Source organism: Caloenas nicobarica, chromosome 1 (assembly GCF_036013445.1).
Source record: "Caloenas nicobarica isolate bCalNic1 chromosome 1, bCalNic1.hap1, whole genome shotgun sequence".
Classification (NCBI taxonomy): Eukaryota; Metazoa; Chordata; class Aves; order Columbiformes; family Columbidae; genus Caloenas; species Caloenas nicobarica.
Genome location: NC_088245.1, coordinates 84,680,235 through 84,692,625, shown reverse-complemented (window position 1 = coordinate 84,692,625; position 12,391 = coordinate 84,680,235).

Here is a 12,391-nt window from a genome sequence, read left to right as displayed (position 1 = left end):
TTTCATTTAACTCATCTCGTATATGTGCCAGAAGCTTGTGGAGATTGCTCTGTAGGGAACCTAGAGATGCTACTTCATCACCAGTTCAAGATACTGTATTTAGGGTTCTGTTCTTTCCTCATAGAAGAATTAGTTCAGGTGACTGGCACCTAAGTTAACCTCCTCTCCACACACGCTCATATAGAAAATATGTAAGAGTCTCTCCTTAGTCCTCTGTCACTGAGATTTCTTAGAGATATTCTTAAGGCTGCCGTGCTTTGAAAAACACCATGATTCCTTTCCAGGAGATTTTGGAAGAACTTGTTGATCTTTCTGAGCGTATATTAAGAACTGTGAAGTAATGTTGAAGAAATAACAGTATACAGATGGATTATCTTGCATTCTTGACTCAAAATGAGCTGTTTGCCAGCCTAACTTCGAGTGTCACCTAAGCCATAACTTCAGACCTTAGCTACTCGTTTGGTAGTAGCACCACACTTGGGTAGATCTGTGTGTTGGCAGATGGAGAGCAATGAGAGGAAGCCTTTACAATACTAGAATAAGCTGATTGATTTAGTTAACTTTGTTAAGAAACGACCCACCGGCTGACTATAGATAGCTTTCTGGCACTTAAACAGCCCTGCTGCAGGCATAGTTAGACTGTAAAAGTTGTGCCTTTATGATTGTGGTTTGGTTATTTGAAGCACTAGATATGTTCTATCAGTAAAAGCTTATCTTTATGAATAAAAGCTCTCTGATTATGATAGACTATAGCAATAACACTCAACTGCAAGTTTTGGTGTTGGTTTTGGTTTTGGTTTCACAGAGAACTGGTCACAGTGATTTTTGTGTCAAGAAATGACCTGACCTCAAATTTTACTCACTATTCTTGCAGAGAGCCCTATTGCTTTCCTGTGGGAGTCATAAAATGGCTCTAGGAAAATTCCAGTAGTCTCTGGACCTCCATGTTTTTTCCTGTTTTTGCGGTATTTGCGTCTGCTCACATTTCGTTTCATTATGGTACTACTTAATCTTGCAGTTTATTGCCATCACCCAACCATTCCTTGTGCTTTACTGGAGCAGTGGAGGAGAGGAGAGTAGTAATTCTGTGAGTTTGCACAGCCTAGCAGAGCAACTTTGAACGGGATAGCTCAGCACTGCAGTAGGTGGTGGCATGACCTCTAGCAAAGCCCATTTGAGAAGATGCATGATTGCTCTCCTAGCAGCACCCCAGGTGGCAGTCTGAGGCCAACTTGGATGTGTCTGCAAGATCTGTAGCCATACCTTTGTGGTGTAGACGCTGACACCTTTCTTGTAAATGGGTTAATTGCTGCATTCAAAAGAGGATCAACAACAAAAATTAATTGAAAAGCACCAAAGCAATCTGTGACTTTGACTATGGCTGCTTCCTATAAAACCTTCTTTAAGCGTATGAGATTGTAACAATTTGTTAAGGCATAGTAAAGGTCGAAATGCTTGGTTTGGCCCAGGTGGCTGGGGAACAATGCTGAACCGTAGTAACTACAGGTAAAGTCCTGCTTGGTCAATAGGGTCTCCAGTCAAGCATGCAAGGTTTCTTTCATTGTTCTAAGACGTGGGCCTTAGCAAAGTTCTCTAGCAGCTCTGTAAGCTAAGAGGATGGTGAGCTCATTAAAGAAAATAAGTATATCCCCAGAGGAGTAGCCACAGCTTGCAGTGATTTTGAAGAGTGATGGAATTTCTCTCAACAAAATGAGGGGTGGAGGAAGAACTGCAATTTATTTCAGTGGTCTATGATGTTTTCACTCCTGGAGAATGCAATGGTGTAAAAGATGAAGATATGTGAAGGTCAGCCAGTTTCAAGGATTCTGTTACACCAGTGACTCATGCAGGTGCAGATGGGTCATCCAGAACCTACTTTCAAAACTGGGACCTTTATCCTCCTGTGTGAAAAGGCTGAGATCTGAGCAGGAATAGCTCTGTGTTCGCTATAGTTTTAAGACTGTATTTGCTGTGCAGTTTTGGTGGCAAAAGTGCCAGTCAAAGGTGAGTGAAGGTGGAATCTGACTATTATCACTGCACCTGCACAAGCCTGGGACTGGATGCTGCTATACTAATGAAATTAACTTTCCTAGTTATACAGTTTACCTGGCAGAGCTCAGTCTAAGCTACACATGCAGTGATACAGTTAGACTATCGAGTTAGTCTGCACTTCTTTTGGGATTGCTTTGCAGTTTTACTATCCTTGTATGGGCAGGACCAAGGGTTATTCAAACCTCTTTTCTTTGTGGTCTTGATAGGCATGAGCAAGGGTTGGGTTCAAATGTAAAGAAGTCACTAAAAATATCTGAATAAGCCCCAGAAAAATCCCTGGTACTCAGTAATTTCATTCTTCACACTTTGAAATGTAAATGAAGTTTTTATTAGAGGGGGGAAGAAAATGCTTAACAAGAAGTATCAAGAGGGGAACATTTTACAAGTAATTCCAAAAATATAGGTAGTTAAACCCTCTCTTCTGCTAGGACAGCTAGGCTGGCCTCCCTAAACTTCCCATGCTAGCAATGAGCTCATGGCTGGTACTGAGAAATCATCTTGTCTGCCAAAAGCTGACACAAGCTGCACACAGTGTTGCCATGTATTTGCTCTCTGGCTACCAGAAAGGTACTTGAGGCTAAACCAACCATCTCTTACATGCTGAAGACTGCAAAATGCATTTTCTGACCTTTCAGCCTCTGAGGAATCACACAGAATCACAGAATCACAGAATGTTAGGGATTGGAAGGGACCTCGAAAGATCATCTAGTCCAATCCCCCTGCCAGAGCAGGAACACCCAGATGAGGTTACACAGGAAGGCGTCCAGGCGGGTTTTGAATGTCTCCAGAGAAGGAGAATCCACAACCTCCCTGGGCAGCCTGTTCCAGTGTTCTGTCACCCTCATTGAGAAGAAGTTTCTTCTCAAATTTAAGTGGCACCTCTTGTGTTCCAGCTTGAACCCATTACCCCTTGTCTTACTGTTGGTTGTCACCGAGAAGAGCCTGGCTCCATCCTCGTGACACCCACCCTTTACATATTTATAAACATTGATGAGGTCACCCCTCAGTCTCCTCTTCTCCAGGCTAAAGAGACCCAGCTCCCTCAGCCTTTCCTCATAAGGGAGATGCTCCACTCCCTTAATCATCTTCGTTGCCCTGCGCTGGACTCTCTCCAGCAGTTCCCTGTCCTTCTTGAACTGAGGGGCCCAGAACTGGACACAATATTCCAGATGAGGTCTCACCAGGGCAGAGTAGAGGGGAAGGAGAACCTCTCTCGACCTACTAACCACCCCCCTTCTCATACACCCCAGGATGCCATTGGCCTTCCTGGCCACAAGGGCACAGTGCTGGCTCATGGTCATCCTGCTGTCCACCAGGACCCCCAGGTCCCTTTCCCCTACACTGCTCTCTAATAGGTCATTCCCCAACCTGTACTGGAACCTGGGGTTGTTCCTGTGACTGTGAGGCCGCTCTCAGCTGCCTGTAGAAGGCCTCATCAACTTCCTCACTCTGATCTGGTGGCCTGTAATAGACACCCACAACAGTGTCACCCCTGCCAGCCTGCCCCTTAATTCTCACCCACAGACTCTCAACTTGCTCCTCAACCGCACAAGGAAAATCCTAACCCTTTGTTTCTGTTTCACAGATATGCACAACTCTCCTCTCTTCTGAGCTGTAACTTCTGCACTCTATAGGTAGAAGCATTTGCTTTAAGTTCGGGTGAGAACTTGTGCCAGTCTTGTGTAGAAAGAAGTAGCCGTCTGAGGCTTTCATACTGCAATGGCTTTTCTCTGCTTTATGGAAAGCCTACTTTTTAATTTCATTCTGCAGAAATGCCTCACAAATACATTGTAACAACAGATTTAGAAGTGTTTGAGACTCTGTTAGTGCCTCTTCTTTACCTTCCCTTCCCTCCACTTGTTTACAGTGGAATAGCCTTCCCTGGCTGATTGCCCTTCTTCAGAGTGATTTGAGAGGGGTCATTCAGGAGTTTTGCTTCCCCTTGGGATCTCAGCCATCAGATTACAGAGCTTACAAGGGCTTTACTGATATAATTGTACCCCTAAAGTCCTTTCACAGAGTTGCAGCCACTGTTGACATAGCAGATCTGAATCGTCTCTCTGAAGAGCAGGTTGGGCTGCCTGTGAGAAGGGAAGTGTGGAGGAGTAATGTCTTTACATGCTCCTTTGGACATGGTAAAATGCATGTGGCTTTGTGGTATGGACCTGGGACAAATGAAATACCACTTTGCCAGGCTTTCTCCTTCATTTCTCAGGCACGTTTTTTTGGGGCGAAATACTGTATGGCTGTTCCAGCTGCTCTGAGGGGGAAATTGTGGATCTTGGTATAGTCACTTCAAGGTAGTAAGATGATGTTTTAAGAACCAAGAGCTCATCAGAGAAATGAGACTTACATCTTCAAGAGCAGGTGCTATCTCTTCTCGTTTCTTTCAATTCTGTCTGCTGTGTAGGCATGATCTTCCTAGGGCTCAGATGTGAAAAAGAGAATGGGGAATGGAATCCCTTGCAACTGGTTGATAACACCAAATGCTGGAGACTACAGTCCCTTTCTAAGTATGACGGCATCACTTTGAGCTTTTCGCCATTGACCAGTATCTACCTTCTAAATCCATTTTATTTTTTTATTGTAAAAAGTTTTTCTTTCCACCATGACATACTAGAAATTGAACTTGTTCCAGATACATTATGGGAGGCATGCAAATCCTATTCAGAGCCTTCAGCTTTCCTTCCCTTTATCTGTTATTATTATCTACTTGGCAGCACAACAATACTCTTGTGTTATCCAGTATATTAATTGTGCTACTTTAAGGATGCCTCCTAGGGAGAGCCTGTTTGTGCCTTCAACCCCTGACCTTATGTCTGAAAGGTTTTTTGGATTCATTCCCCACACACAAAGGCTATTTCTGCTTTGTCTCCAGTGATAATATATTCTGCATCTGTATATTGAACTACTGAGCACTGTACAAAACAAGATGGAGGATGTGTCCTTGATGAAGAGCTGTCATTCTTTATTATCTTCTATTACCTTTATAAACAGTTGAGGCTTCCAAGTCAGGGCAAACAAACTGACCTCAGGCAAACAGGGAGTCAGAGAAAGTCCTCATTGCATAGTTTTCCCTTTTAAAGAACTAGGTGTTTTTTAAGGCTACTGCCTCATAAATGACCAGTGCTAGGCAAAACTGTGTGCTGGAGGGCACTGGATGAGAGAGTGACTGGAGCATCACATCCATGTCTAATGTCACCCCGAGTTGCTAGCCCCAGGGGAGCGCAAGCACTTTGCTATTAGGTAAAGCAGTGGCAGAGTGCTGGCTGCTCACACCTCTGAGGAAAGCCTCCGGAGTCTCTCCTGTCATGTTCCGTGGACTGCAGCAGGTGGATCCCATAGGAGCGCAGATGGGTGACCTTCTCTCACACTGAAAATTAAAGGGAAGATTGATTCACAGTAGTTTTAGGGTTCTCAAGTATCTTTCTAACTACAGTAATAAGAGTAAGAAAACGTGATTCAGATTACTTCTTTTTAAGACAGATCATGTCAGTTGGAAACAAAGCTTGAGGCACGTTTGGCTGTGACAGTAGAGCCATGGGTCCTACCAGTCCTGTGTAGGGGCTCAGCAGACTCTGAATCCTGCCAAATCCCAGGGAGGTAGAAAGGAACATTTGCACTGGCTTTGGTAGGATCCAGACTTTAGAAATGGATGGGCAGAGCAACACTAAAGCCTATGAGAGGTGACTCCCTTGAGCTGTGCTGAATAGACAGAGTCTGATTTGCTCTTGGGCTGCATCAGTGGCTGCACCCCAGGAACTACTCTGAGTTCAGAATGCTCTTTGCTTCATTAGGAATACAGTGAGGACAAAATGCAAAGTCACTGTGAATCTTCTTCCTTTATGTGACAAAACTAAAACGTAGGAGCAGCTAGGCACTGTAGGATCCCCCAGATGTGCTCTCTTTATCGCCTCCAGCATGCAAGGCCTCAGCCTCAACATAGTTTGCTGGCTTCTTAATTCTTCTGGGTCCTCTTTGCTCTGGTTTTAGTCATTCTTTTTCCTTGCAGCATATACCAACAGCCTTATAAATCTTTAAGCTGTCTTGTGAGCCCTCCATTGACACTATCAGGACTTTATATTCCTGGAAGAGATAGAAAAGGTCTGGAATTAGTTTGAACATAATTATTTAGCAAGCCTGTTAGTCATAACTTGAGTCCAAGACTGATTACAAATCATGAAGCATGTGTCAGAAATGTACCTAATGTCAGAACAGAGTGACCAGCTTGTTACTGAAATGGTTGAAAAGGTTGAAATTTTTCTGAATACCTGTGGCCATTCTTTACATCACTTTATGCAGGGGCTGGCCTCTTCTGATAATCAAAGGTAGGAGTTGTGTACAACCAAGAAACAAGGAAGAATCTACCTCAGATAATTTATTTAGTTTCAGTGCTCTATGTCTTCTTTCCAAGTTTCACCTAGTCTTCCTGAGCTACATAACTATGAAAGCTAGGGGCACATATGGATGTATGGTTTCACTATGCCCACTGTTTACTGGATCATGTCTCAGATCATGCTAGTCCGTGTCATCACTGTTTGTTTGAGGCAAAAACAGGAGGAGCGTAACTCGAACAATGCTAAGTCACTGAACCCCCTCCAAGCATTCATATTCAACCAAACTAAGTGTCAACAACAATGAAAAAAGTCATGATAGATGGCTACAGCAAGCCATAAAGGTTAAAGGAAAGAAAACCTGCAACTTAATTGTTGTAGACAAGTTGCAGAAATCAAAAAGAGTGAAACAGAGCAAGTAATGCTGGGTATGTTTGATCTGGGACGGACTATGGAGCAGGTCAAATCTACTAGCTATGAGTTCAGCAGAGCCTCCAGCACTGTTCAAGAGCTTCCACAAGGTGCTGAAGGTTTCATGCTGCTGGTTACTGAGCTGGAGGCATTTCTTGAAGTTTTACCTGGCAACTAGATGTTGTTGCTAAAAAGATCAGATTATTGTTTAGGATATTAGACGGGTAGATCATTTCAGTGACTTGTTTTTATAGGAGAATATGCATACAGAGAAGACTAGTGCCTGTGTTCAAGCTGAAGAACTGAGGGTAAGCATATTGTATTTGGCACTTAATAACAAAATACTTGGCATTTTTGGACATGGGTGGTGTCCCTTACCATTTTGTCTGATTGATCCACATGATCCCAAAATCTCAGTATCTGAAGTTCCTGTCAATTGTTACATCTTTTCATCTGGAATTTTAACAAGAAAATCCTTTGGCTCAGGTTTTCGTGTATTTATTGGAGTTTCAAAGAGTGGTGAGGATTACTGCACGTTCCCAGTGCTTTAGGTAGAAAAAAGACCTTCACAGGTCTTGTTGCAGGACTGCAAATAACATGGAAATGAACATTTTCATAGGCTGGCTGAGGTCCAACCCAAAAGCTGCATCCTCTACTTGTGCCAAAGGATGACATTAACATGGCTTCTACTGACTTGTCTGAAATATCAAGAGCGAGAATCCTCTGGCTCTCCTAAATTGATCTGTCAGGTTCATGTGGCTTTTCTAGAGAGTTCTTCTGTACCTCTTTTGCATCTTTTCTCTATTCTTTACTTCACCACTTCAATTAAGAGTTTCATCAGTTTTTTCCACAGGGAGGAGTTCCCCTCTGGTAAGGCAATGCTAAGGGTTGGGTCACTCAGCTGCAGGGAGAAGAGGTGAAGCATATAAGAAAAGGGATTGCAGTGCACAACTGACTGAACCATAACAAAGTGTCATGCTTGTTACACCGTGTGATAGACTTCTGCTGTAGTCTACTGTGCAACATCTGATTTTTTGCATCATTTAAAAATCACTGCTTTCTTATGGAGCTCATAGATCAATTCTCAGTAAAATTTCTTCGGTAGTAACATGTAAGGGAGAAGAATGTGAAACAGCATAACGTTTAAGTAGTCAAATTTCTCAAATTTACTGCATGAGTTAGAGAAAGATATACAGACATATCACAGTGAACCCAAACCAAACAGCCTCGAAGTTCTATTTTTACCTCTGGTGAACAAATAACCTCAATACAGTGAGAGCGTGGGACATAGTTCAACTTTTCTGACTTGCATTGAGGTTAAGCAAACTCCCAAGTTCCTGCATCAGCCACTTCACATGATGCAAGCTCCATGAGAAAAAATTTGGGTCACTAGTTGTGCTGGAGGTAAAAGAGTTATAGATGTAAAAGAAGGCTATAAAATGCAGATTTTGCTAGATACGGCTGGCATTGTCCCAGGCACTCCCTCTCAGCCTAGTGTTTGGGAAATTTGTAGCAAAATTTAAATGCCGTTCTTTTGAAAGAATCTGCATTTCATATCAGTTTCCATCTGACCAGGCTTGCAGTTGGCCATTCACTGGAACAAAGGCTTTTGTTTAGCGGGAGGCTGAGTGTACACAGCTGAAGAAGGTGGATTGAACTAGCCTGACTGACCCCTCTTGAAGCACACACAATCTTTTCTGCTGACAGGGACAGGAGAGCAAGGGGGAGTTTGGGGTCACTTAAAAGCAGCTTGGCATTTTAACATCTTCAGAATCATAGCTATTGCCTCAGCGTGTGTCTGTCTGTAGAAAATGTCACCCACAAGTCTCATGCAAACACAAAAACATTGCTTTCAGTGTGACTTTTTGGGTCAAGTGTTGTCCTCAGGGGGTACCTCTGATGGGAACAGAAATGCTGGGGATAGGAACTCTGGGTTTTAAACAGAATTGGAAGAGGTGAAAGCTACTTACCTCACAACATAATTTTCTCAAAATGTCATTCTTTTTTCAAAAGATAGAAACTCTTATCAATTGAACTGTGTAGAATTCCACCAGAGTTGTCAAGGAAGAAACTACTCCTGTCCCTCAATAGAGCAAAGCTTAAATTCAACCCAAAGAAAGCAGAGAGCTCCATTCCTGTATTTCTGTCCATCCTAAGGAGAGTACCCAAAAATATTTATGGCGTGACATGTACTCATAAATGTTGGTTTGATGAACTGATGATGAACTGTCACTAGGTATTCACAGCTTAGAACCATAGAATGTCCTGAGTTGGAAGGGACCCACAAGGATCATCGAGTCCAACTCCTGTCCTGCATATGACAACCCCACAGTTCACACCGTGTGTCTGAGGGCGTTGTCCAGTCTCTTCTTGAACACTGTCAGGCTTGGGGCCGTGACACCTCCCTGGGGAGCCTGTTCCAGTGCTCCACCACCCTCTGGGTGAAAAAGCTTTTCCTAATGACCAACCTGAACCTCCTCTGGCACATCATCCTGCCATTCTCTTGGGTTCTGTCACTGGTCGTTAAAGAGAAGAGTTTGGCACCTACCCTTCCTCCTCGCCTTGTGAGGAAGCTGTAGCCATGATGTGGTCTCCTCTTACTCTCCTCTTCTCCAGACTGAACAAACCAAGTGACTTTAGCTGCTCCTCATATGGCTTCCTCTGCAAATCCTTCACCAAAGTGCATCAAAGTGCCCATTCAGGCTTGCCTGCATGCACAGTGCTACCACAGGAAAAGCTGCTACATGCCTGGTGCTTTCAAATGTCAGGTGGTGTATTTGGAAAGCTGAGAGAGGTGTGAGAGCATGGGGTCAGGTTCTCGAGGGTGTTAAGGCACTTAGCTCATATCAGCCAGGATCTAAATTCACAAGGAGCCTTAGGGTCCCATGCCCAATTCCTCAGCTGTTTAGAGCATCTTTCCAGCCACTTCCCAATGTTTCCTACGTCCTGGTGTTGCTGAATTGCTGAAGTCTGCTTTTTTTTTTTTTCCTGGACCCCAGTGCTACTCTGAAGTTGAACACCCTCCTGCTAGCTGACCTGCTGAAACTCTTCCACTGTCTCAGACCTTCTCGAAACACAGACAAAAGGCACCCAGAAAGAGAGTTCTGGGAGTTGCTAGCTGTGCTTGTGCCTCCACTGGGCTAGGTGTCCAATGATAATGGTGTTTGTCTGTGACAGAAATTATTTGTGAAGTTCCCTGTCTTTTTGGACAGAAGACCTGAGCCTGGGGTTGACTTGACACAAGAGTCAGAGTAGCTGGTGGTGAAGCAGACTGTGGACATATCTAAACAGGCCAGTTAACCTCCAGATTTCAGCTTGTTCATGTCTTCCCCACCCAGATTTCGGCAGAAGGGTTTGGGTTTGTTTGCATCTGTTGATGCATGTCCAAGCAGACACATCTAGGAAATAGACAGAGATATGCTTTGGTCTCAGTGTATGAAACCATCTTCACAGAGAAGATTGTGGAAATGGCTGAAATTCGATACTCAGCAGAAACTGGGACCTTCCAGGGAGAAGTGTTTAATTGTTTGGTAGAGTGGGTTATTTTTACGTGCTTCGTCTCTTCAGAGCACTGCTCAAATTGCATACAGCTACAACTTCATAGGACATGTGAGGTAGTAGAAGTGGACTTTCATATGACTAGAAATGCCACAGTTCAGACTATTTCTCATTCTAGGTAGTACCTGGTATTTGGGAACCAAGGCTGTCACAGGTTAGGTAAGGCACACTCCCATTACTGCCTTTGTGATCTGAGCAGTCAGATTAAAGCTCTGGCTTTGTTAAGTTGGGTCAGGACATTGTCTTTAGGTCCACAAACACAAGCAGGCAAATTATAGCAATGGAAAGGAAATCTTATCCCATTGCTGGGGTTTTGGATGGAGAGAGGGAGAGATCCGAGACTTGTTACAAGAAGTCAAACTGGAGACCATAGTTGTGACCCTAAGCAGGAGCCACTGAACACATACAGAGGCAGGGCTGAGCCATAAGAAGGTAAGTAGGAGTAGGAGGTGGAGTGGTGACACATTATCTGCTCAGTTTTCTGCAAAAACTCTCAAGATTTGCAGCACAGTTTTCTGACGTAGTTGAGCTGTGTCCATACCTTGGTGAAAGAGACTGTAAGTTTTTTCCTGCCTGCTTCCTACTGCTTCTTTGACCCCATGGTAAACCTATTCAAGCAGATAGAAGGCAGAAACATACTTTTTCTGCCTAAATCTTGTCAGTTTTGAGTTGTGTCCCTATCTCTGACCTGCTCTCTGTGGGGTCAAGTTAAGTACCACTCTACAGGTCAGCAGAGCATGGAGGGGAGCAAAGACAGAAAAAGGTGAGCAGGACCAAGACTACGCTGTTCAGCAACACCTACCTGTTTGGCTGGTGTAACTGCAACGTGATTTGGGGTCCCAGAGGTCTGGGGTCCCATTTGTAGCTTCTCTAGGAAAAGCTTTTCTTCTCTATGAAGTTGCAGTCTCCTGCCTTTGGCTTTTATCCGTGAAAGTGACTGAGCAGAGGTTGGCTCACAAGGACTGTCCAAGACAAGATCAGAGATTTTTTTGCATCCCCACAATCCCTTCACTCACAGCAATGGCAAGGTTTGTAATGAAGCATATTGTATTTGAGTAAACCAAAGATAGCTGTAATAATCCTACTCATATTGGAGAACAGGAATCCTACTGCATGTCTGATCTTGTAGAAAACTGAGCAACAAGCCAAGAAATACCTGTACCGGCAGTAACAGATTGATGAGTAGGCTCTTTATCTGTAGGTATGTGTACATATGCATACGTTAATGTGTGACTCAGGAGAAAACCCCCTGCAGAAAAATATTGCTTCACACAATATGACTGGAAGTTCAGCCTAGATAGTCCCTAGAATTGTGCTTTACCTGGTCAGGGACAAGAAGCACATTACTGTCGTGGATGCAGCAAGAGAGGTGATGTCATTAAGCCTTTGCTGACCTTTAGGCTTTGGGTTCTGGAATCATATCTCAGTGGAAATATCTGGTGCTAAATCATTTTACAGGTTTTTTTTTTTTTCTTTTTTCTTTTTTCTTTTTTTATTTTTTTTTAAGTATGTGAAAGCTGGTGAAAGACATAAAGAAAGGAAGTTGTTTTGGGGATGATAGGTTATATTTTTATGATGTTCATATAAAATGTCCTTAATTTCTTTCTCTTCCATCCCTTGGGTCTTTCTTTAGGGAATCTCCTGGATGACTGCCTTTTACAGTGCAATGAAGGACCTACACATGATTACTTTTGGCTGCAATGAGAACTAACATTTAGTAAATTGTTTGGAACTACAGTGAGAAGTGCAGTGCAGAACTGAAGAACTGATGGACAGGTCTGCCTGCAGGGCTGGATGTCTTTTGTTGCCTGAGTCATGCATCTTGATACACTGCTCACAGCTGTACTTCATCTTACAGCGCTTACATCCCTCAGGCCAGTGCTGAGGTCCTGGGAAGACAGTGGAGATTCTTCCTTTGTAGCTCTCTCCTGCTTTGAGTTACAGGTTTCTACTGGATGGTTCTGCTTAGAACAGGATGTTTCAGTTGATGTCCTCCCCAGGTCCCTTCCAAACCAACAATTATGTGCTTCTACAGC